Source organism: Castor canadensis, chromosome 10 (assembly GCF_047511655.1).
Source record: "Castor canadensis chromosome 10, mCasCan1.hap1v2, whole genome shotgun sequence".
In the NCBI taxonomy this organism is placed as follows: Eukaryota; Metazoa; Chordata; class Mammalia; order Rodentia; family Castoridae; genus Castor; species Castor canadensis.
Genome location: NC_133395.1, coordinates 65,508,042 through 65,534,239, shown reverse-complemented (window position 1 = coordinate 65,534,239; position 26,198 = coordinate 65,508,042). Strand labels below are relative to the sequence as shown.

Sequence of the window (26,198 nt, the reverse complement as noted above, 5' to 3'; positions counted from 1 at the left end):
AGAAATTTCAGACCCCTAGATCAACTTCTTCCAGCCCTCTAATCTAAAAGGCAGATTCATTCTTTTCCCACAGGAGTAATTGAGGTGTTTTGGAGGAGATTCTTGCTGCCTGGAAGAACAAAAGGAATGAATAAATTCTCATGTCAGTCTGGCAAAACAAAAATAGAACGAGAATAGATGGTCCCCAACTTAGAATGGTTTGATTGATTTCTCAGCTTTGTGACAGTGTAAGAGTGATATACACTCAATAGAAATAATACTATGGATTTTGAATTTTGATCTTTCCCAAACCCAGCAACATGCAGTCCTGACTTCTCTGGAGATACCAGGCAGCTCCTATTCAACCACAAACTCATAAGAGAAAACAATCAACATTGCATAGTGTGCTGTTCTGCTAAGCCAGGATGGTCAGTAGAGTAGGTAGATTCATTCAGTTTTGGTTTATGGTATTTCTGACTTATCATATAGGTTCACCAGGATGAAACCCCATCCTATATATAGCCAGAACATTCCCACATGGCAACTATTTGTTCAAGTGGAATGGCCAGTCCTTGGACAGGACAAGAGTTCCTACCATATCCTGGGAGTTTATCTGGGTCTGGTAACTCCTCACACTGACTGCCCTGCCTGGCTTCAAAGACTGCCATGTCCAATCCAGTAGCCCCTAGCCACATGGGGCAACTTCAATGTGCAAATTAATTAAAATCAAGTAAATTTTAACATTCTTCAGTCATCCTAGCCTGTTTCCAGGGCTCAATAGCCACATGCAGCTAGCAACTGTCACACTGGACAACACAAATAAAGAACAAATCAATCACCACAGAAACTTCCACTAGGCCAGGTGACATTTGGGTCCCTCAGCATAGACATTACAAATCCTTTGTGGGAAAACCCTACCAGCAGGGACTGAAGCTCTTACACAAGTGTTCCTCTTAAAAAAAAAAAAAAATGCTTTCCTTCCATCTATTGCAATAATCAGACAAGACATCTCAGGGCACATTTTCAAACCAAGAACATGTGTTGCTTTGTCTTAGCATCAATTGGGGCAGGGGGTGGGGGGGGACAACTGGAAGCTGACAGGTTTGAGATTCCACAGCCTCCAGCACAGGCAGGAGTCCTCGGCTCCTGCTCTCCCTGCAGCCTGAATCAACCCAGCTGCCTCCAAGTGAGAATGGCAGCCCCCATACTCTTCTCAAGCATGGGGTAATTAAGACAGATGTGCAAATGGTACCCATTCCAGAGGTGCCCCATTGCAAGAGAATTAGGCAAATGTAAAAGCGATTAGCTATGGACACAATATAATTGAATAAGCAATGGAAAGTTTGCCCCCAAGCCCAGAGGCTGGCCTCAGAGATACTTAGTAAGGGGAGGGTAAGTGTGCTCAGCACTTCAGTGGTGCTAATGTGTAATTACAAATGAGCCGGATTCCTCCGCCTTCTTCATTACAGCCAGCCCCTCCGGGAACACTATTGGGCAACACTTAGTTAGCAGTTAATAAGCTACTGCATGTGCCAAACAGCAGCAAAATTGCATTTATCCTAACACGTTCATTCTTACTGGCCACCCGCTATTGGATCAGCAAACATGAGATATCTTTGTTCTCTTTTATATGGACTGTAGGAGTTGAATTTGGGGGATAGCACACTCATTAGCTTGGAAGAGGGGCCTTGGCAATTTGACAAGGAACCTGTCTAACCAAGGCAAGGGGCAAACAGCAGTATCTCTCAATCCAGCCCCAGGACTGACTCCAGCCTAGGTAGGTCAGGATTCTGGGAGATGGACCCCTGAAGTTGATCAATATTAGAGGTGATGGGTATGCCAATTACTCTGATTGTAAAATTCTACCATGTATCCATGTATCAAAATATCAATGAACTCCATCAATATATGTCATTATTATTTGTTAATTTAAAATAAAATAAAATTTTTTAGCTGTCTTGAGGATCCTAAGATGTTGGGAGGCACTGGCTTTTGTAACCAGGGACCCTCAGCCACACTGATCATTCCAGCTATTTGCTGATATGCAGGAGACCAGAACTCTTCCCTGCCTTCATCTCTTTGCCAGATAGATGATCACAACACTGACTTGTTTCATGGTGGCTATAGGACAGTCAATCATGCAGAGGGTGAGCACTGACAACTCCAGGTGTCATGAGTCCCGAACTTTTTTCTGACTCTGGCCCAATGCTCAAGAGAAGTCCTGCACCCCATTATTTCCTGCTTACCTAGGACTCCTAGGACTCTGAGCTCAAGATGGGAATCCTGTTCTGCCCTGAGAATATGGGCCAGGAAGAGATAGAGGGAAGTGATGAGAGTAATCCCAGAAGTTTAACAGAGGAAAATAAAATAATTAGGCATGCAACTGTTAAGCCACGAAACTGATAGTGAAGCGGGGAGAGGAAAGGCAGTTAGCAAAGCGGGACGTGACCAGGCACAAGTCCGGCAGCCAGAAATGGCAACAGCTGCCCATTTTCTGTGGGTGACACCCAGATTAAACACATGTCTTCACATGTCCAGTGCAATGCCTGACAAGCACAGATGTCAGATGACAACATGAGTGCCTGGGCTTGCCCTAACACTGGAAGGGCAGAGCTCTACAAGAAACCCTCACCAATTTCTGGACTACTTGGCAAAATCCAATAAATAAGTAGGTCCCACTGCCTGGCATCGTCCCTGCATATCTAAGAGTGAAATATGGGATATCTGAAGTTATGAGGTCCTGCACACATGGACTGGCTCAGTGGCCTTGACTGTACAGCTATCCTCTCCTGACCTGGGCTTAATCTCTCCCTAGTGAAATTTTCTCTTAATATCTCAAACAGATGGCTCCACGGGAAAGTAAGCACAGTCCCAAATCTTACAGCATGACTCTCTACACACAGGGAAGTGTGGGGCTTGTTTTGTTTTTTGCCTTTTTTTTTTTTAGAAGGTGCAACGAACACAATGACATGTGCCCCATGCCCAGTGCCTTACCAGAAGTAGTCAGGCTTTCTAGGACCTAGCCCAGGCTCTCCTGTGTTCTAAGTGACATGTCAGATGCCCTATCCTAAGAGACATCCGACAGCTTTACTTGAAGAGCAAATGAGCTATGTAGGTCATTTCTCCTTACCTAGGGGCCTCAATGCTGAGATGCGTCACACTACTCACAGCTCTTCCTTGACATTTTAACTCCTTTTCTACAAAAAGACAAAGAGAATAAAATACAACACCCATTTGATATAGTTAATGCATAGAGCAACTGGTACACTCAGAGTTATTTATTAAAGTCAAGTCTCTGGGCAGAAGGAAAAAGGTTGGATTCAATACAAATGATCCAGGAATCCTAAAACATCCATCAAGTACAAAGTGGGGTAAGGAGGCCTATGCAGACCCCTCCCTACAGACAAAGCTCACGGCCTCAGAAAAGGTGGGCAGCAACCTCAAAGACCTCCAGTCTAATGATTCTCAACCCTAGCTGCATATGAAAACTACCTAGGGAGTTTTAAAGACATTCATCTGGCTCTCAGCCCAGAGGCAGAATCCCAAGCAGGGGATCTTGGCATGAGACTTTATTTTTATTTTTATTTTACTTCCCCAGATTATGCAATTTTGGTGCTCAGGGGCTCTTGACTGTGGCAGAAATGAGACTACAACCCTCATCCCCTCCTCCAGGGTGTCCCAAACTTGACTGAGCACATGAATTGCCTGATAAGATTCTTGTGAAAGTACAGATTATGATTCACGAGGTCAGGGGTGAGCCTGAGTTCTGCACTTCTGAAAAGATCCCCCAAATGAGGCAGATGTTGCTGTGGGTCTTTCTACCACATTGTGAGGCACCAGGCCCTGTCATCTTGTCCTATAAATAGATGAGTCACATGCTTGTTGACCTTTGGTCTTCCTAACCAAGAATTAGGGAGCCAATGTGGTAGGGAGATTAAATGGGGATGACCTGTGGTTTTATTTATTTATTTATTTAATGTTGATTCTGGGATTTAATGGCCATGGAATCTTGAGCAAGTCATTTAACCTCTCTGATTTTGTTGGGTGTTAAAAATAGGATAGGAAATTCACATTTTACTAAGTGGTTGGGCTGATCAGATGAGACGAGCGTGAAATTGTTCTATAAACTGTAAAGCACTACAAAGTGCAAAAGTTTATTATCACATTGGCCTTTGAAAGACACCAACAACAGACCTTAAAATGTTGATTTATATGTGCACACATCTTTATAGTTCTGGATTTCTCCTAACAGGAGCATGTGTATGTGGGCACACATGCAATAGTGAGTTTTATCTCCTGAAAAGCTTGTGGTCTTTTTGTATATGTGTATGTCTGCATGTAAAGTGTGTGTGTGTGCTCTTATCCCATTGCCTGGGGTATAGGGACTTTATCCAAAGAGGATTCAAGAATGCAGAGCAAATGATCATGAGCAGCAGCCAGATTGGTAGCTTTTCTTGCTTTTTTTCCACTGCAGGAGCACGCTTCTGGCCAAATCAAGATGGCACCATGCCCTGGCCAATTCAACCTCAATGTTCCCCAGGGCTGTGTGCTCCAGCTGGGGAAGGGAGGAGAGTAAAATAATACCTTATGTAGCCTGGGTCAGGAACCAGGACCCTGTCTCCAAGGACCCTCACCCTTTCTGAGATTTGAGCCCCCAGTGTCTAGCCAACACCGGTCATGCCATCCCTGTGTGTTCATTCTCCAAGGGAACGAAACCCTGGGCAAATTCTTGAACCACATTTTGGAAGCCACTGCTGAGGTTGCGCAAACATATTTGGCACAAGGTTCAGGGACCGAGCAGTTCTCTGGGTTGAATCGCAGAAACAAAATGTACTTGTCCTACTTCCGAGATGGTGTCTGAGGACTTGGCTCTCTTGGCCGAGGAACTGCCTCCCCACTGATGTCATCCTGCCACAGAAAGGCAAACATCCTTGGGTTCAGCAGTTCAGGACCAGAAGTGAGAGAAGGTGGGGATCAAAAGGGAATCCACCCAAGCTTGACTCTGTCGGAGTCACATAAACACAGATTCTTACAACTAAATGATTTTCAAATAAAAATATCCTGGCACCATTTATGAGGAGGGGCAGTCCAGCTGCAAAACACTGGAGTGAAGTTACTAGTTGCAATGGCACTGCCATGAAGTGGGGTTTGATGGCGCTCCAGCTGCTGCCACACACACCCCATGGGAACACCAGCAGGATACTCAACACCTAAACTTAGGGATGAAATAATTTCCATGTAGCACTCATGCATTGCATTCAAGTCTCTGCGTAATATCTCAGACATTCAGTGACTGCACTTTCTCGGCCAAATTGAGGCAAATCTTTCTGGGCCAGAGGACATTTCTCAACTCCAGGTTATCCCTCAGCACACAAAGTACCAGGGCTGCTCAGGGCTTCTGAGAGGGCTATTCTGCAGAGGCTGTTGATTTGAAATTTAAAAAAAAACAAATTTTTCTCACATGCACATTTTTCACCTGTAAAATCCAAACTCCCAAATACCTAATGGTCCAGACCTCAAAACCCCACCTAGCTTTGTGGCCAGAATGAAAGCTATCACGAAAGCAGTTCTGGTGGCCATGAGAGTCAGCTGTCCACGTCATGCAGATGTTTTCATGATGAAGTCTTAGATGACAGTGAAAGATGTAGACCTTCCTTAAGGACGGATTGACTACCTGGGGGCTTGTCCTTGACTACCCAGCAAAATCCCTCAAAAATTTTTGTTTTGGCTTATTTTGTTTTTTGTTAATTTCTTTTTTTGGGCAGGGCAGGGGATTGAAGTCAGGGCCTGTGCAGTTTGAGCCCCACCCCCAGTCCTTTTTGCTTTTAGTGTTTTTGAGATAGAGTCTCTCATTTATGTTCAGGCTAGCCTTGGACCATGGTCCTTTTACGTCCACCTTCCTTGTAGCTAGGATTACAGGCATGAAACACCAAAATCAGCCCCCATTGGAAACGTTTTAAAAGCACCAATACTCCAGTCTTTTCCCAAACTGTGAATTGGAATCTCTGCAGGGAGCAGGGGAGCAGCATCAGTATTGGGCAAAGGCCCCCAGAATTCTAACACCGGCTGGGATTGAGAAACCATTGCTCTTATCCAGTCTGGTTTTTTCCTAGGTGTGAATATTTTAGCCCAAGTTTTCAAGAGCCATGCTTAAGGTCACACAGATAATTAGGGGTAGCCCAGTTATTACAATTTCTGGCCAGGTGCACTGTGTTAACTATAGGGAAGCAGAGGGTAGGATTTTGAAGATAAGCAGTCAGGGAGCCATTGTACAAATGGTTCAAAGGGAGGCAGCTAGAACTAGACTTCCTGAGTCTGTTAGTTGATAGAATTACTTGATTTATCTGAATCCAGTTCTGCCACCATACGTAAGCCTGGGCAAGTCACTGAACTCTGCCAAACTTCATGCCCCTTCATTATAAAATAGATGTAGATGGTGTTCAAGGTGGGGAGGGATGGGGCTGGCAGAGTGCCTCAAGTGGTAGAGCTCCTGCATAGCAAGTGTGAGGCCCTGAGTTCAAATCCCAGTACTGCAAAAAAAAGAAAAAAAGGTGGGGAAAGACAACAATAATACCTTCCTCCCAGAATTGTAAGCTTTTAATGAAATAATATCCTGATGTGCTAGGACTAGTTCAACGGCCTTATGATAGTAACATATGAAGTCCACAGCATGTGATGTGCAGGAGGCAGGGTGGGGATCACCCTACAAGGACATTTCAGCAGTAAACATTCAGGAACCAAGACAACAGGTCCAAGAAAATATTGCCATTCTTGACTTTCAAGATGATTGATTGGGTTCAAGTCAAACTACATCATTTGGCATGAAGTTCCCATTCCTCCTTAATATTCTAGCTCTTTAAATACATTCAGACTGCTGGAGCACTCAGCAGACACAGGAATAGAGGATGGAAACTTGGACTCTTCTACCCTCCAGACAAAAGACCCTCCAGACAAAGCTGAATAGGCCATGGGGATTTCCCACTGCCAGAACCCACATCAGATCTCAAGCTGCAGCACAATAGAAAATAAATTAGGACTAGAAAGTCCCTTCCCCATTCTCCTCCTTATTTTAGTATTTATATTATTAACACCATTATTTCATGATCACATTAATTCTATACTTTATTTTTCCGTGATTGCACCTCTTTTTTCAATCTCTGCCTCCACTGTGAAAGAAAAATCCCTATTCTCTATACGCACACTTCCAGACCAGTGGAAGCCCTCCTGAGTTATTCTCCAGAACTCTTTGCTTCTGGAAATGTAGCCTGTTGAACAGCAACTCTCTGAGGTCACCCCAGAGCTTGTTACAAATGCAGAAGTAGAGTTTCACCCTAAACCTATGGAACAAAACCTGTATTTTAACAAGATCTGCAGGTGATTCATGTTCACATTCAATTCGAGAAGCGCTGGACCGACTGATTTCTCTTCCCAGGTCCTGCCCGTTTGCCCTGTGCAATATGATATTATCTGATTAACTCACCAAAGTGCTGTCTTCCAAGCTCAAAACTTCACTATTGACTACCAAACTAAATGATGCTTCTACATCATTAGGTATGTATGCAGGGCTTTTCAAATCACAAAGCATTTTCATTTAGCATTTTATCTAAAATCACATCTAATCTATGAACAATTTTATGATGATACCCAAAAATTCCAAATCCACTATTTTGTATTAGTCAGGGTTTTCCAGAGAAACAGAACCACAGGAGATACAGAGATGATATAGATGAAGATATACATACAGATGATATAGATTTGGATATACATATACATATAAACATAGATATAGATATATAGATATAAAAGAAGTATTCATTATAGAAATTGGCTCACACGATTATGGAGACCAAGATGTCTCTCTGTTTATAAGATGGAGGATCAGTGTGTAATTCAATTTGAGTCTGAGGGCCTAAGAAGCAAGGGACTGCAATACTGTAAGCCCCAGTCCAAGCTTAAAAGTGTGGATTGAGACATTATCCCTGGAGAGGAAGGAAAAGATGGCTATCCCAGCTTAAACTGGGAGGAAATTCACTCTTCCTCCACTCTTCTGTTTAGATCCTTATCGGATGGAATGAGGCCCACCTATGCTGAGGAGGGCTTTCTTCTTTGCTTAGCCTACTGATTCAAACGCTGGAAACATCCTCATAGACACCCCCGCCAAATAACTTCTGAGCAGCCATCTGGGTATCCCTTACTCAGGAAAATAGACACACTCTTCATCATCACCCATATATTTCTGCTTCCCAACAACCACCTTGGCTAAGTCACCACCATTCTTTGCTTAAGTTACCATAATCATCTCCTGTCTGGTCTTCCCCTTCCATTCTTGTCACCCTACAAGTCTTCTGTCACAGAATAAACTTGGTTATACCCTTTCCATGCCTTAAACTAGCCAGTGTTCTCTATTATCCTAAGAATTTTTTAAAAACAATTTTTAAAGCTTCTTTCTCTAGACCAAGTGGTCTTAAATGAGCTGTCCTGACCATCTTAAAAAGCTTGTCTCCTTAACCTTCCCCTCTTCTCCACCCACAGTGACCTTCACACTGACCCTCAAACATGAGCCTGCTGTTACTTCCACCTATGTCTCCCATATCTTAACATTTCTGTCTTGTCCATTTCTAGGTTCCATCAGTTTTTCCATTCCCCCATGAAGTCTTCCCTGACTGCCATATCTAAAATGCCAAAAATTCAGTTTTCCTACACCCTTGTTTCATTATTCTTTACCAAGTTCTTTCCCTTCCAAGCAATTATCACTATCTAAAATCACCTTATTATCCTATGGGCTGGTCTGTACATGTACTATCAGGCTCTCTGCACCAACATGTCAACTCTTGAAGAACAGAGGCCTTTATGCTAGGCTCCCTCGTTATCCCATATCCCTAGGATATAGGCACTGCAGTGTTGTTTCTTGCAAGAATTAATGACAAACAACATCATTTCCTTTATTTTGAACCTCACTGTAATGCTATGACCATCAGTTTAGACACTACCCTATCATTCTGTCGTGAATCCTCGAAGTATTCAATGGTTTTTCCAGAGTTAGTCAGTAAATCATAACATAACCCAACTCAGAGCTTCTTACTCCAAGTTTTATGATTTTCTCACTGTATCACACTCTCTTTTATAGCAACTATTAACACCCAAGATGTAAGGGCGTCTATAATTTTACCTAATTTATCTTTTTTTATCTTTTCAAAAACCATTTCCCAACATATTCCCCACATGACAACAAAACTATATATATATATATAATATATAATAGATATGCAGTATGTATGTTCACTTCTTCCTGAACCTGCCCCAGCCTCTTGAATCCTTCGTTTGCTCCTGTTGCACTCATTCCCTAGGGCATTTCCCTTGCTTCTAATCTCCAAGCCCATCCACATATATGGAAATCATAGCTCTCTTTGAATGTGCATAGAATATGATACCTCCTCCATGAAGAGTATAGGGCCCAGTGTACTCTTTCTCCCACTAGAATTCTTATTGCACCCCCCACTTTTTAACTTTTCTTATGATACATCATTGCAATCTGCCTTGAGTTACAGGCAGATTACAGGTATATGGTACAGTTGTCATTCTTCATCTGAACTCTCCCTACCTTATACTCTCTAGAAGGCCCTATGTCTATCTAAACTCATAGTTAAACCATTTATACAATGTCATGCACATTTACTAAGTTCACTTGATCCACATTACTGCATTTAAAGATCTTTTTGCTTAGAAATATTATGGAAAAGATTTACAAAATTCAGTGTGTGATGCAAATACAGTCTTAGAAAGCAATGAACAAATTGAAGAGGCTTGGGTGAGAAAGGAAAAAAATGACTGCTCCTATCAATGACTCCAGAGAATCTGCTTTTAGGTTTCAGAAAAGGAAAAGACAATATAGATACTCATACACTGATCCCTTCTCTGAGAAGACAGAAAATAAGATGAAGGAGAAGAAAGATAAAGAACAGTTAACTTCACATCTTCCTCAACAATCGCTAACTATATGGATCATAGAGCATAGGAATTAAATCAGCTCTACATTTGCCTCAGACTTCATTCTGTAGCAACCCAAAAGCAGGATTTTTTTTGTGGCTGCCAAGCTGTGGTCACAAAAGATGGAGCAGAAGAAGTAAGCATTGACTTCCATGGTCATCCTCAATGAAGTCAAAAATCAAAATTGATTGCTCTCCCCACAGCTCAAACCATATTAATGTTACCTTACCTCACCAGCCCTACCAAAACCAGGGCAGGCTAAATCAGATATAAAGAGAATGACAGCACCCAAGCCATGACTACCTTGAGGGACCCACTATTAGTCAACTGAACAAGGTGCCAGTTTCAGCTCCTGTGGCTGGTCCACCTCCCTGAAATATAAATGAACAAACATCTACCCTTCAGATTCATCAGGAAACTTAATAGTTGTAGAATATAGGTTAGGGAGGATAAAAAAATTACATCAAAATCACAAAAATATGACTAAGGCAATCTATTGATTCATTAATTCACTCAGCAAGGATTTATTGAACATCTGTAAAATTCTAGATGATACATTCATGAACAAAACAAAGTCACTGTCTTCTGGAGCTGGTCTCTAGAAAGAGAAAGACAATAGGTATGAACTATTGAGATGAGAAAAGCAACATGCACGAGCTAAGGATGAAGAGGTGTGTGTGTGTCCCCCAAGAAAAGACACTCTCTGTCAGTGCTTTGACAAACATTAGAAGGGCAGTGACAAGGGCTAGACCTATTGCTCTCAAACAAAAACAGGTGTACCCACAACTGACAAGAACTACTCAAGCACATCGCGTGTTGACACAGTAGCTCAGCAGGTCATAGATGCGCTTACCCAACTACACAATAAATAAATATTTTCTAAAATACAATTTTTCCAACCAGAGAAAAGATTTTATTGAACGTCATTTAAAATAGATTTTCATTTCATGTCACTTAACTGACTTAAAAAACAACGGCCATAAATTCCATTTAATAGGCACTTCCACTATGGGGGAGAGGGACTGGTGGGGCAACTGTCAATTAGATGTTGCATAAAAGGATGCAAATGTCTCATAAAAGTGATGAAAGATCATATTATTGCATTAACCATGTCGTTCTTACCATGCTGTTACACACCATAGAATAATAACTAACACATTTAAAAGGTGGAAATCATCCTGAATGAGATTTTAAACTTCGTGTAAATGAAAACTGTCTTGAGTCAGTTCTTAACACCTTTGTCAGCCACTTTCAAATCCTCAACTGCTGGGGAAAATAATTACTAGGCAAGGGATCTGATAGAATAGGTTATGGGCTCCACCAAGACATTTTCCAATATGTGATGTTTTACAGTTGTGCCTTTGAAAGCTGGGTTGTCAAATCTACAAAAATACAAAACTGATTTATCCCATCCATAAAGACTTCTAATGGTGCTATGCTTCAACCTCCAATTTTTTCTCAGCTTCTAAGGTAAAAGATTTCAAAATGTCAGCAGAATATTCTGGCAGGACAGAAAGCAAGCAGAATACGAAGCAGATGGAAAGAATAGGGGGCAGAGAGAGTGTAGACCTGTTACTATGGAGGGTATCCATCACATATGAAAAGGAGAGAATGGGATTGGATGTACCCAATAACTCACCCTAAATAATAAATATTAATTGAGTCAAAAGCGATATTCAGAGTCTCAGATTTTAATGTGCATTGAAGAGTCCTGCACAGGGAATTGGCTGGTAAGTACACCCTCTCTTGTGCCTTTCAAAACTGGAGGTTCTGGTTGAGATGCAGTTGCAGAAGCTCAATGCAAAGGAAACAGCTTTGACAGAAGGGGAAGTGGAGTCAACTTATGTATCAAGAAGAAATACACTTCTGAGTATATCCTCAGTCCTTAGGGTTAGTCATGCAGGAATGTATGTGAAAGAAAACAAAGAATAGGGATGTAACAGTGACAGATTCCTTGTTTTTATGGGTGGAGAGACAGTTAATAAATAAGCAAAACATTGTACAATAGATAATAAGTGCTATGAAGAAAGCAAAAGTAGGTAATGAGGATCAGGAGCACTGGGATACGAGGTTCACCATTTAGATTAGGTTAATATAGGTGCCTCAGTGAGAAGTCAGCATTTGAGAATAGATTGGAAACAATTGGAGCAAGCCATGTCAATGTCTGAAGAAAAGATCAAAGGAACAGCAGTTGCCAAAGTGAGGTGAGAGCATGTCTTGTATATTTGAGATGTTAGCCAAAGAGCTGGTGTATCTGGAACCAGATGGGAAAGGAGACATGTCTGGAGAAGCCCTCAGATAGGAAATGGGGGACAGTCCTAGAAGAGCCTTGTAGTTGTTAATAAGGACTGGTTGTTGTAGGGTTCCGAGAAGTGGAAAGACTGTTGCATTAAGAACAGACTGAAGGAGGCAAGCATGGAAGTAGAGCAATGAGTTAGATGCTGATGCAATGACTCCAGATGAGGCATGATGATAGCAATGATCAGGGTGGTTGTCTTAGAAGTGATAAGACGTAGCCAGATTCTCAATATGTTCTCAAGGTAGAATCAACATTTTGCTGATGGATTGGCAATGGAGGTTGAGAGAGAGACAAAATAAGAATAATTCTGAAAAGCATTGGAAAAAATGAGGTTGCTTTTATTGGACTGGGGAAGACTCAAGTCTATAAAACTTGAAGATAGAACTAGCAGAACGTTGTTTTTCATATTTAAAAAGTTTGGCATGCTTAATACACCTCCAAATTCAGATCTCATTTAGCTGGTTAAATATACAAATCTGGAGTCCAGAGAAGAAACCAGGCATACAAACTCAGGAGACATATACACAGGATGGTTGTTAAATTCAGGAGTCTGGATGGGATGACCTAGACAATGATATAGATAAAGAAGAGATAAGATCCAGGGTTTCAGCCCTAAGTGCTTCACACTTAGCAGTTAGGGATGGGGTTATACAAGTGAAGGAGATGCAAAAGGAGTGACCAATGAGGTAAGAGGAAAACTAGAAGAATGTGGTAGCCTGGAAGGCTGATAAACAAAGTGTATCAAGGAGAAGAATGTGAGTCTCAAGCATTTTTAATGTCATTCTGGAAGGTGGTGGCTTAAGAATGGGACTCTTGAAGTTGGGATGCTAGATGCAGTGGCAGGCAGAATGCTAATAACAAAATGCATAGGGAAATAGATGGCTTCACATTATTTATGGCCTTATACCCGCTGAGTGTCTTTGTGCACTCAAAGAAGGTCTGGACCCCAGACTGAAGTCCACTGTCCAACATGACTTTCATACTTTCTCCTTTTCTCAGAAACATCTCTTACCCCTTCCTTTTAATTCCTCTTTCATAAGGAAATAGAAGCAGTAAGAAGCTTTCCATGCTACCCATCAATTCTTTCTGAAATCCATGCACTTGTCCTTCTGTTGTGTCAATGTAGGTTCATGTCCTCAGTCCTTATTTGAACTCTTCCAAATGGCTCAGGATGAAAAGTCTCTCTCTCTCTCTCTCTCTCTCCCTCTCTCTCTCTCTCTCTCTCTCTCTTTCACACACATATACGCACACATCAAGAGAGAGACAAGACAGAAACACAAAGAGAGACTGAGAGAGATAGAATGTTAGCAATTGTTGAATCTAGGTGACAAGTACATGGATATTCATTGTGCCATTCTGGAAAACATTGAAATTTTAAATTTTTTCAAAAGAAAATTTAGAGAAAATACATCTCAGGCATATGCTTGCTACAAGACGTATTTTAAAATTTTTACCATTTTCTGTTTTTGCATATGTAATTATATAATTTTGACTAATCTTACGCTAATCAAGTATTATAATGATTCCTTACATTAGAAATGATCAAATATTTAGAGCCATACAGCCAGGATGTTTAAATCATTTTTAATTTAACCATATATGTATTTTATTGCAATAAAATATAATAAGGTGAACAATAAAAGAGATTCAATTAAAAATATAATATAAAATTCTATGTTCCAAGTGGAGTGGAGGTCTGGGGATGCTGCTCAGTAGAAGAGCACTTACCTAGCCTGCACAAGGCCCTGAGTTTGATCCCAAGTCCAGCAAAAATGAAGAAGGTAAGAATCAAGCAATGAATCTAGGAGTTTTCAGTTTCCAAAAGTGACTAGTATTAAGACAATAAATGTATACGTGCCGATGATGGTCTCCGGGTAGGTAATGGTGGTCACACCTTGAGCTTCCATTTTAATGTGACACATGAGGCTCTTTTTTGATGATGAGGCATGGACAGTAGGTGAGATGTAGAGCTCCCAGACCACTGGGGATCCCTCTCCATCCTAAGGATGGAGATAGGAGAAAGGTTACATGAGACACCCACTTTAGATTCTGTACACTTAGGAAGGGTAGGTTGCAAATCTAGTTTTGAGCTTTCTGTAGCCCAGGCAAAGAGGAAAATTAACTTTTAAATGATTCAGGGTCCATGAGATAATAATAAAGATAACTAGAGGAACTTATCCTAAGAACTAAGAGAAAGTACTCCCTAGATCTTCTAGACAGATAAGGGGTGATGACAAGATACCGTTGTCAACCACTGTATTCCTGAAAATACAGTAGTGAATTCCATATGAGTGTTAACTGTTTTTTTAGATGTTCAATTTAGAGTGATGTCGAATGCTTCCAGAACTTTAAAGTTTTAGCTTAAATCAAGGAGAGACTTTATTGTATAAAATAGAATGGATTGCACATCCTCTCAGTAATTTTTCACAAATATTGTCTCTCTCATTTACATTTTTTATAACTATGGAGCAGCAGTGAGTTAAAATATTTAACAGCCAGTACATATGATGAGACTCTGCTCTGTTGAAAGTCAGTAGCATGAACCTCATTTACCAAAAACATGTATCTAATTTCCAGTTGGAGGTAGGCCAAAGAAGACCTTAATTTGCTTCAGTGTAAATCTGTCTTTATATCCAAAAACAATGGATGATTGGAGCCATACTATACAGCATGAGTGTATTGATTTTAAGTTAAATACTTTAAAGAAATGTTACCAAATATGCACTTTGACCAAAATAATGATAATAAACACACATTTTACTTTTAGTGGTATAACTTCCTGGTAAAACTTCCATAAAAAAACTAGATTGCAAACTATGATGTCAGGGTTGCTGAATGTGTTGTTTTGTTATATAGGGTTGTTGTTTAATAAAAAACTATTGAGAAACAGCTATAAAAATGAAAATTAGTTTTATAGTAGTCAATAAAAAGCTATTTTTTGGGGGAGTGATTAAATGGCCAGTTGCCATTAAGTCTAAGCTAACTTAAGAAAATGTAGTTTGTGGGACTGTAGTACAGAGAACACAGCCAATCCTGATACATGTAAAAAATGGTCCCAGGTACACATGTGGCAGAGTCAAGCAAGACACTCCAAAAGTCTGGGCACATGGCAGAGGGCACTCTGTTAAAAACAGATCATCAGACAAGTTTCCAGACTTGCTCCAATGACATTTTCAACTTGGAGCTAATAAAAGAAGCAACAAGCAAATAGATTCTCTGAACCTCATTGAGAGAAACTAAGGTTTTCATGGATGAATCGAAAATGCTGCATCTCTGGAGGAGAAGCAAACATGGCATTTAGCATGGCTGATGAGCAGAAAGGAAAGTCCAGCCATAGCACGCGTGGGCTTCACACGTGCAATCGTTTGCTCCTGTGGCTTCATGGCCTGAGATTCTGTAAGAGTTGAGAGTGGCCGGCAGAACATGTTCTTTGAATACATGACTTTGTTTTCTGCTCACAACATGCCTGTGAGAGCAAATTATTTTCAAAGGAGGAGAGAGAAGTAACTTAATTTGTTGGAGGTCACCACAACAAAGGGCAGTGCCAGGATTGGGATTGTGGTCTGTCTGGCTCCACCATTGACGCTCTTTCTACCATACTTTCTCAAAAAGGCTACCCTATCCAAACAATGGAAAATACCCAGTCTCAAGTGTACAGTGGTGCTGTCTTAAGAAAGTAGTGTGTTTACGAAGGCACAACTGTCCAGAAAGTTGAAAAATACTAAGAGCTACTCCAAAGAATGGAAAGAGCACATCACTCAGGCCAAGGGCACGTGATCTGGAGAGTAGAGCCAACTCCACCTTAGCTGAGGCTAGTCGAAAATATGTAGGAAAACTAGGGGGACTTTTTCAACCCCTTAATCAAAACAGGGCAAACTAGGAAATAGGTCTTCTTGAGGCCAGTGATGCAAGAAAATGACAAAGAGAAAGCAAAATTCCCCTACACTGAGATTACACCCATTTTTTTTCTGCCTCTAGTGAGACCTTAAACTTTTTTTTGCTAAATATTTTCAGCATTATAAAATTTCCTATCCTGATTACGTGCCACCCAAAAAAGTTCGCTTCTTTACAACATTGGCCTTTTAACAGCTCCTGGTTAAGCTGGGTTACTGGGTTTTTTGGCAGCTTCAATTACTTATACATGGAATAAAAGATTATGGCACATGCCTGTGTGTGTATATGTGCATGTGTGTATGTATGTGTTCATGTGTGTATACATGCATGTATTTGTCTGTGTTTGCCCACATGGCTGGGGGCCATGCAAATTCCTGTTTTTATAAATTACTATTAAGATGAGAGGAACACAGATGAAAATTATTATCTATCCTTTAGGAACAGAAGTCTTTTTTTTTTTTTTTTTCTGATACTTTGAGACAATTTGCAGGTCTGGCGTTTATCTCCCCTTGTTGTCTGCCTGTAAAGGTGGTTGCTGATATTATTGCTCTAATTTCATTTTGTTTTGTTTCCTCTGAGGGACTCAAAGGATCATAGAAAGGTTCATTATAATTCAGCAATTAGTGTGTCTGCTGCTTTCCTGGTCTCCTGACCAAAAATACAAGGTCACCCTGCCCCGTGAAAGTCATTTTCTGCCGACATCTTACACGTTAATTTGCTGGCATTACAATCCAGAGGCAAAGAAGAGCAAAATGTCAGAAGTTCCAGCAGATTTTGTGCAGGGAACAGTAGGAACAAGGGAGTGAAAGAGGCCTTCCAGGCAACTGCCCCTCTTTGATCCAAAAAGAGCGTTCCTTCAGTTTTTATGTTTGAAAACAAAAAGAAATAGTTGAAAGGCACCAGCTTCTGAAAGATGTCTCGCTGGAAATTAATCCTTCTAAAATGCCAAGTTCACCTTGTTACTGCCCTGCTCTCAAGCCTTCCCCATAGAACAATGTCTGCCTCCTTGGTCGGCCTTTCAAGGTTCTCTCCTGTTAGCATTCAACATGCCTTACAGGACCTTCCATCTACTCAAAGTTGATTGTACAAAAAAATCTCATTTCCACTTTTGACACAGTTTCCTAGCCTAGAATCAGGGCCAGCTTCATGGTTCTATGACCATGACAATAGCACAGGCACTGCCTTCAGAAAGGCCCTGCCCTGAGCAGTTTAAAAGTGGGTGCCACAAGGAAGGTATGAGGATAGGTAAGACACCCAAAAAACTAGATAGCATTTGTTGCCCTCAACGCAGAGAACTAAAGCAGATACTTTAAAGCAACTGAGGCCAGTAGGAGAAGGGGACCAGGAACTAGAGAAAAGGTTAGTTCGAGAAGAATTAACCTAGAAGGTAACACACATGTACAGGAAATCAATGAGAGTCAACTCCCTGTATAGCTATTTTTATCTCAACTAGCAAAAACCCTTGTTCCTTCCTATTATTGCTTATACTCTCTCTACAACAAAATTAGCGATAAGGGGAGACTAGTTTCTGCCTGGTAGCGAGGGGTAAGGGGGGGTAAGGTAGGAAGTAGGGGGGGTAAGGAAGGGGGGGAGAAGGGGGGAGAAATGACCCAAACAATGTATGCACACATGAATAAAATAAAAATTAAAAAAAAAAAGAAGGTAACACATATGTACAGGAAAGCAATGCGAGTAAACTCCCTGTATATCTATCCTTATCTCAATTAGCAAAAACCCTTGGTCCTCTTATTATTGCTTATACTCTCTTCAACAAAAGTAGAGATAAGGGCAAAATAGTTTTTGCCTGGTAGTGAGGGGGTAGGGGGAGAGAAGGTGGGGTCAGGGAGAAAGGGAGGGGGTGGGGAGAAGGAGGGAGAAATGACCCAAACATTGTATGCACATATGAATAAAAGAAATTGTAAAAAATAAATAAAAAAATAAAATAAAAGTGGGTCCTATCTTGGAATTCTTAATATGTTTATGTTTGAACTTATGGTTTGTCCATGTGTGGAACATGGAGCACACACCAGAGGTTTGGAATCTCAGCTCCCACAGAGTCCCACCTTCTGCTGCATCTTGTTCTCACCTTCACCCCCATCAGCACCACCACAACCACTGACAGCTGTGGCATTAGTTAGGGAAAGCTAGAGTCAGGTTCTAGCCATAGTGACTCAGGGTATGATAAAGTGGAGGTTGCCTTACACTGGACTCAAGTGCCAGCCTCTCACCTGTCCAAGTATGGGAAATATCCTGGAGTAGAGACTGGAGACTCTCAAGGATCAGCCTCTGCTGGCAAATGAGGCACTAGATCTATGTGAAGGGTACATTACTTTTCCCATCCTGGTTGGGGTCCCATATTTTCATTTTACACTGGGCCCTGTGAAATTTTGTAGCATTGTGGTTTGAATGTTTGTGTGCCTCTAAAATTCTCATGTGACTGGTGGAGTTGCTAAAATGGTAGAATGCCTGCCTAGAAAGCATAGGGTCTTGAGTTCAAGCCCTAATGCCGCCAAATAAACGTGTGTGTGTGTGTGTGTGTGTGTGTGTGTGTGTGTGTGTGTGTGTTTAAAATTCTCATGTTTACATCTAATCTCTGATGTGTTGGAATTAAGAGATGGGGCCTTTGGGAGGTGACTAGGACATTAGGGTAAAGTGCTCATGAACAGAATTAGTGCCCTCATAAGAAAGACCCAAGGGAGCTTATTTTCCTTCCTGCCACATGAGGACACATAGGAAGTACCATCTTTGAGGCAGAGAACAGTTCTCACCAGGCACTGAATCTATAACACCTTGATCTTGAACTTCCCAGCATCCAGAACTGTAGGCAATAGATTTGTGTTGTTATAAATTACTCAGTGTAAGAAATTTTGTTATAGAAGCCTGAATGGTCTGAGCCATGCAGTTTACCCTGCCTAGAATATTAAATTCCTCAAACTGCATTGTACAGATTATCCTGATAATTTTACCTCTTTATCCAAAGTGTTGGGATTGTTTGTAATTATAATCATGCTATCATGAATGCCACACCCATGTCTTTTAAACATTTCTCTAAAGAACTGACGTAAAATGTAACAGAGCTAAAGGTAGAGTTTTGTAGCACCAGAAGCCTCCAATTGGATTCACACAATTCATGAGCTCTTTTTGTTAGCAACTCATTGATCTGACACTCTGGTTATATTATTACCAGGCTGATATCTATTCTTCTTGTCCCCAACCAAAATTATTCTGAAATACCATATCCTACTTCTGCCCTCTATCATCCCCAGCTAGATCCACTTACACCTCCCATCCTCAAAGTCTGGCTGTTCCCTAGCATCTCAAACATATGATGATTTGAATCCTTTGCCAAAGAGAAATTATTCACTGAAAATTTGTTTTGAAAAGGAAAGACAAGTTTTACTCAGACTGCTGCAACTCTAGAGACTCCAACATAAACTGAACTCAACTCTGCAGAAACTAACAATAAGAAGCCTTTTTAAATGCTAGGGTCAACTGAAGAAATGTCAGGAGAAGGCCCTCTGTGTTTCCTAACTAGTCTTACCTTCCCACACAGACTGGGAGACAAGGACTGTATGCTCTTGGAATATATGGCTCCAGGTCCTTGAGGAAGACACTTAGGTTGTAGAAGATACATCTCAAATGGACAGAGAAAGAGTTTCCAATTCACTCTTCTAAGGGAAAATTCCAAGAAAGGAAGGTCAGTGACAGGTAGCCAGGTTTTGGTAGGAATAAGCAATGAGTGCTTTTGACAGTATTGAGTTTTCTCCAGCAAGTATTGAAGGGTTTGGGGGTCCTCATGCTAGGCAGGTGGCCTTGAGCTAATAGAAGTCATGCTAGACTCTGGTCAAGTCCCCTAAGTGGGAGGGGATGAGGGAGAAAGGAGTCCTTCATTCTAAGAGTTTCACTGTTCTAATCTTGCCATTCCCTCCCACATTCATCATCCGAAGATGCAGTGTCCCACTGCTGTCCACTGGGAGCTCCCTAAATTCCAGCTCCCTTGCTGCCCTCATGGAACACCCCTTTGGTATCTAGGAGCCCATGCCAAAATCCTTTCCATGAAGCCCACAGGTGCTAGGATTTTTATGACAGTCTTTCTCGGAAACTGAAATCTTGCCCCTGCCACTCATCTAGAGGCCACAACGGGGTGACCAGTAGGGACCTGTACAGAGACACCACTTGCCTAATAGTAGCTGTTATACATCTTAATACTTGCCAGAACCTTCTCCATCACTGATATCCACCCCCAGAGATCAATTACTTTGCCTGGAACAGTAGATTGGGACTGTGAGCAACTGTTCTTGAGGATCTCATCTTTTGCCAGGCACTTTGCCCACATCATCTCCTTCTGTCCCCCACAAGACAACCACCAGGGGAAAATGATGTGCAGAGAGTTTCTGGTAAAGTAGACAGTGCAGGAGGTTAAACTGCATTTTCATTTTATTTCTATCTTCTGCACAAAGAATAACGAGACTCTAACTGGGAAAAACTGGAGGCCCAGGGAGATGTGGAGACATTCAGAGAACATTAAGGGGCTTAAAGTGAGTAAAAGCCTTTGGGCTCCCAAATTTATCAACAAAAGCATCAAAGAAGAGATCAGAGAGTCAAATTAATGGTCTTCTCAATACTCTGGAGAACTGAGGAAATGCCAAAAGGCTAAAGATAGCAAATGGTTTCCTGATGGTCATAAAAGGGAGAATTTGGTTGTTCACAGCAATGTAGATAGCTGCCAATCTGTAAGCTTCCTGTTGAGTTCCTAGGAAATTCCCAAACCAACATTGACCAGACTTCGGTGAGCTCCTAGGAGCACATGAGAACTATATTTTTTCTGGGCTGGTAGAGTGGATCAACTGGTATTCTACCTACCAAGCAAGCACAAGGCCCTGTGTTCAAACCCTAGTACCACCAAAAAGAAGTTTTATCCATCTTATTGCTTATCAAAGTAACAGGTGAAACAAAACTAAGAAGAGTTCATAGATATAACAAACTAAGTATTTAATTGCATTCTAAAAACACCTTTAAAAGAAAAAAAATCAGAATTAGATTGAATAGCAATAAATGTAATATTTTTGTTTGAGGATTGAAACAATCACTTGCAAAATCATTAGATGAAGAATCTTGATAGCAGTTTATATTTAAAAGTCTAAGTTTGGTCAACTCATTGCCTCCATGGTCAATCTAAGACAACAAGTAAGGCAGCCACCAAAATGTCTAATCCAACTTCATGCCATCATACCTAAAGCTGGAGAAAATAAAATGAGAATAAGGCAGAGTTCCAACGTCCTTAGCAAGAGTACATTGGAGTATTGGGTGATGGGGGAGTCCAGAATGAGATTCAGTAAGAGGGATGCTATAGTTTAGATCCTGAACAGTCTACAAAAGCTCACATGTAGAAGGCTCTGCCCCCAGTCTGTGGCACTATTGGCAGGTGGTGAAACCTCCAGGAGATGGTGCCTAGTAGAAAGAAGTCAGGTTATTAGGGACATACCCTTGAAGGGATATTGGGGGAGCCTGGCCTTTTTCTGTCTTCTCTTTGCTTCCTGGTTGTCATAAGGTGAGCAGCTTCTCTGCCAGATATTCCTGCCATGATATACTGTGCCACCGCAAGTCCAAAGACTTGGACTAAATGATGAAACCTCTGGTTTCAGAGGTTTCCATACAAATTTTTGTTTTTTTAAAGTCACTTTTCTTCCATATAAATTGTTTATCCCAAATATTTTGTTAAACTGATAAAAAGCTGACTAACACAAGGGACAGTGACAACTGGAAAATATTATGCATACGATGATGTTCATATGTAAACATCCCTCCATATACATGAGGCAGCTTGGTGAGAGCCAGTAGGATTTTCTTAAATTCTACTTTGCTAGAATTTGGAAGACACTTAACTTTAACTCACTAAACAAAAACTTTTTAATATTTTATTGGTTCAAGACACCAGAACTGATGAGATAGGGAGATGTAAGATGATTGGCCAATTTTTGGAGCCAGAGGCTTCATGCTTCCTTTCCTCCTTTCTTTGAATCTTCACTCCATTTCTGCATTACTATCTTTCAATGTGTGTCAACATTCTCCATGTGCTTCTAGTGGCAGAGAGGGAGAGAGGAAAAGAAGAATGATGTGGGAGTAGTCAAGGGAGTTAGGGATAGGCAAGAAGTCCATTACATCTGGAGGTCTCCCAAAACAACATGTCTGGAATGAGCCAGGAGAAATTCACCAAAAGAAAGGCTGCTCTTTTAAAAGAAGGATAGAGGAGTACTGGGAAGACAGAAACATAGACACCTCACTTCCCTGGGGTGAAAGGACAGATTCTAACATCTTCCGTACATGCTATAATCAAACTTCACTTTCAATAAATGAATAGTAAATAAATACAAGATTGTAAACATGTTCACAAAGATAAAACTTGCTATATGGCATTGATTAATCAGGAATTGCTTGCAATTACATCTTTAAATAAGCTTATTGAGGTACAATTTGCACAAAATGTGTTTAGTAGTGGCTCAGTTTGAAGAATTTTAACAAACTTACTTTTGTGACTAAGGCCAAAACTAAGGTATAGAAATTTGCATCTCTACAAAAAATACCCTATTGCCTATCTGTAATCAATCCAATGATCTTACAGTCCTTTACCTCAAGTCCAGAAAAATGTTTATCTGCTTTTTGCCAAACTTATATATATTAGACTGATCATTTCAAGAATTTCACGTATGTGAAATCATACAATGTATACTCTCTTGTGTCTGCTTCTTGAACTCAGCAAAGCATCTTGAAGTTAATTTGTGTTATGCAGAGTAGTAATTCAACCCTTTATTGTTGCATAAAATTCTTTTGTATGTGTATACTTCAATTTTGTATCCATTCACCAGTTGAGGGGCATTTGTATTGCTTTCATGAGCAATTATTTCCAGTAAAGCTGCTATCAACATTTATTGTGGGTTGGACTATGTCCCCCAAAATTTGAGTTCAAGTCCTAACTCCTGATACACAGGAATGTAACCTTCCTAGGAAATAGTGTCTTTGCAGAAATAGTCGAGTTAAGGTGAAGTCATTATGTAGGGCCTGACCCAATCTGATTGTGTTATCAGAAGAGAAGAGACACAGACACAAAGGCGCACAGGGAGAATTACAAGTCAAAAAAGGCCAAGGACCACTGGCAACAGCAGAAGCAACGAGTCATGGAACACATTTTTCCCCCTAGAGCCTTCAGAGAGAGCAAAGTCCTGCCAACACCTTGATTTTGGACTTCCAGTTCCTAGAACAGTGAGAGAATACATTTTTGCTGTTTAAAGTCACCCAGTTTATTATACTTTGTTAGAATAACTCCAGGAAATTAATATCACATTCAAGTACATGTCTTTGTTGTAACCACGTTTTTCTTTCTGTTACATAACTTGCTGGGGTATGTGATTTGTTTAATTTTGCAAGAAGTGGCCAACCTGTTTTACAAAGGGCAGTAAAATGGTATTCCAGCTAACAATGTGTAAGAGTTATAGTTGCTTCATATTCTCACCAATGTTTGGTATTATCAGTCACCTAAATTTCCATTGTGGTTTTAGTTGGCTTTTCTCTGGTGCTTATTAATGTTGAGCATCTTTCCATGTGTTTACTAGCCTTTGGTATATCTTCATTATAGTGCCTCTTTAAAAATTTTTTACCATATTCTTGGGAACAATGTCTTTACCAGATTTATGTATTGCATCTGTTTTCTTCTAGTTTGTGACTTACTTTTCATTAACTTCATGGTGTTTTTTGAAAAGCAGATTTCATTTTGATAAAATCTACTGTATAAATTTTTTTATTTTATGATTTTGCTTTTTCTGTCTCATCTAAGAAATCTTTGCCTACCCTAAGTCACAAAGATCACATCCCAGCTTCTCGTCCAGAAGTTTTATCTTGTTCGCTTTTACATTTAGGTCCATAATTCATTTTCTTAATTTTTTGTGTATCATGTCATTCTTTTTCAAAGGAATGTCAAAGTTCATTCTTTTTCCCTGTGAATAACTAGTAATCAAAATGCATTTGCTTGGCATTGTCAACAAAATTAATTGGCCATATATGTGTGCATCTGTTTCTGGATTCTATATTTGTTCCATTAATCTATACATGTATCCTTACACCAAGATTACAAATATTGAATACATCGATTTTATAGTAAATCTCAGAATCAGGTTATGATCCTCTTCAAAATTGTATCGAAATTTTTTTTGTTTGCTTATTTATACCTCTGTTTATCTTAGAATAGGAAACACATGCACACAAAAGGGTTTTTAGTGAAATATGTCTTCCTGCCATTTCTAGCACCTCATCTCCAATGTCTCCTGCCTAGAAGAAGCCACTGTTAGAAGTTTCTTATTGTTTCCTTTTTCAGAGATGACAATTAAATTTTTTAAAAGTGTGTCAGAGTTTAAAGGCAAGCTGCTTACAGACATATTTAAAGGGAAAATAACAATGACCTAATTTTATTTTCCATATCAATCTGAATTCCCACTAAGTGTGCTTGACTCAAGTGAGGCCAGTCAATACCAGAAAGATTCAACCTTTGCTAATGATGCATCTAATTAATCTCTCCAAAAAAAAGGAAAGAAAGAAAGGAGCAGGGACATTTGTGTGAATCAGTCATTTACTTTAATTCTGTTGGAGTTGTTTAAATATGCTGCTTATTTTTAGTTTAATTGTGCCATAATTAAGTAACACCAAGTAATCAGAGCTTGGTGATACTAACAAATTGATCTTCAAAATGGTCTCAGAAGTCTAGTTAGAAATCATCTGAGTATCTGACTCAGATGTCATCGCCTCAAAATAAAGCTATTGCAAAGACACAACTACATGGATAGAATTCAACCCAACAAATATTTATCAATTGTCATACAAATATAAAATCTTATACTAGATAAATCAAACCCTACCAATGCCCTCTAGAAATTCACAATCTAGAAGGGAAACATCTCTGATCCTATTAAAAGTTCTAGAACTAAGTATCAAATGGAAAGCAATAGAAACAAGAGTATTGAGAGAGGAACATTCTGAAAATTAGATAATGGTACCCTTTAAGCTTTTATTAGATTCAGACCATTCACCAATGCATTGCTCTCCAGACTTGTATTTAATCCTCATTAAGAGGAATTATTTTATTTCTAATGTAAACCAGTGGTTCTTCAGAATATAGGAACATAAAAAAGGTGGTGGCTTTAGAGACTGGAAATCTACCTTGTTAATTCCTAAATTTGTCCTACCAGTGACATTTGATTACTCTTCTGGGAACACCAAGAAGTAATAAAGTTCTCCTCCCTCTGGTGAAATTTTAAAAAATGGATTCAAGGACTTGTTTTCTTTGGAGAAAAAGAGACAAGTAGTGACTTCTGCCAAGCCCAAGAAAGTAGAGAAGACAAGAGATAATAAATAGTCTTACTGGGGCAAGATGGAGAGAGTGTTCCTGGTTTCCTTAAAAAAAAAAACTTGGCATTTCCTCTAGATTCTTCCAAAACCATGAAGGCTGAACACAAAAAGAACTGTATCTCAGAACTAACACATCTGATTCAGAAAAGAAACAACATATCATTGGTTGTGGGGAAATGATGCAAGTTTGTGGGCTTCGATCATTCAGAATTTCTTATTGTGTATATGTTACTAACACTCAATGATTGGTATGTGTGTTATGAAGTATTTTCTACAAAAGATTCCTTGTAAGTCAGGAGAAATGAGCTTTCTCTACAGCTAAGATTTTCCTGGGAAGAGAAGAGAGAAGAATATGCTTTATTAAACTAACTTCCCTGAGGATGTTTGTGAGAAAGTATTCAATGAAAGAAGGGCATGTGTTTGTGCATATGCAGTGGTATCTTCCGTTACTGAAGTCTCCCGTGAGAATTACAAAGGTCAGGGCTTACAAATTCTAAGTCTGATTAGTGGTTTTACAGATATGATCACTGGCTGAGTAAATAAAAGACCAGTGACTTGCCAGGGTCACACAGCCAAAAGTGGAAGTCAAAAATTACCCTCCTGGTAATACAATTGATTGGCTATTGTATCTGTATCAATTAAG

The 26,198-nt window shown here is 40.2% G+C and overlaps 1 long non-coding RNA gene across 3 annotated transcripts in view; it reads right to left on the bottom strand.

Annotated features, from left to right (window-relative positions):
- The window catches only part of LOC141411472 (uncharacterized), a 250,731-nt gene that overhangs the window by 68,122 nt on the left and 156,411 nt on the right, over positions 1–26,198 (bottom strand). Inside the window, exon 5 of one of the 3 annotated variants that reach the window (XR_012436251.1) lies at positions 13,952–14,265. The exons of the other annotated variants lie outside the window; for them this stretch is intronic. This is a non-coding gene — a long non-coding RNA (uncharacterized lncRNA). Of the gene's footprint in view, positions 1–13,951; positions 14,266–26,198 lie in introns of those variants that run through there. 3 annotated transcript variants of the gene reach the window in all.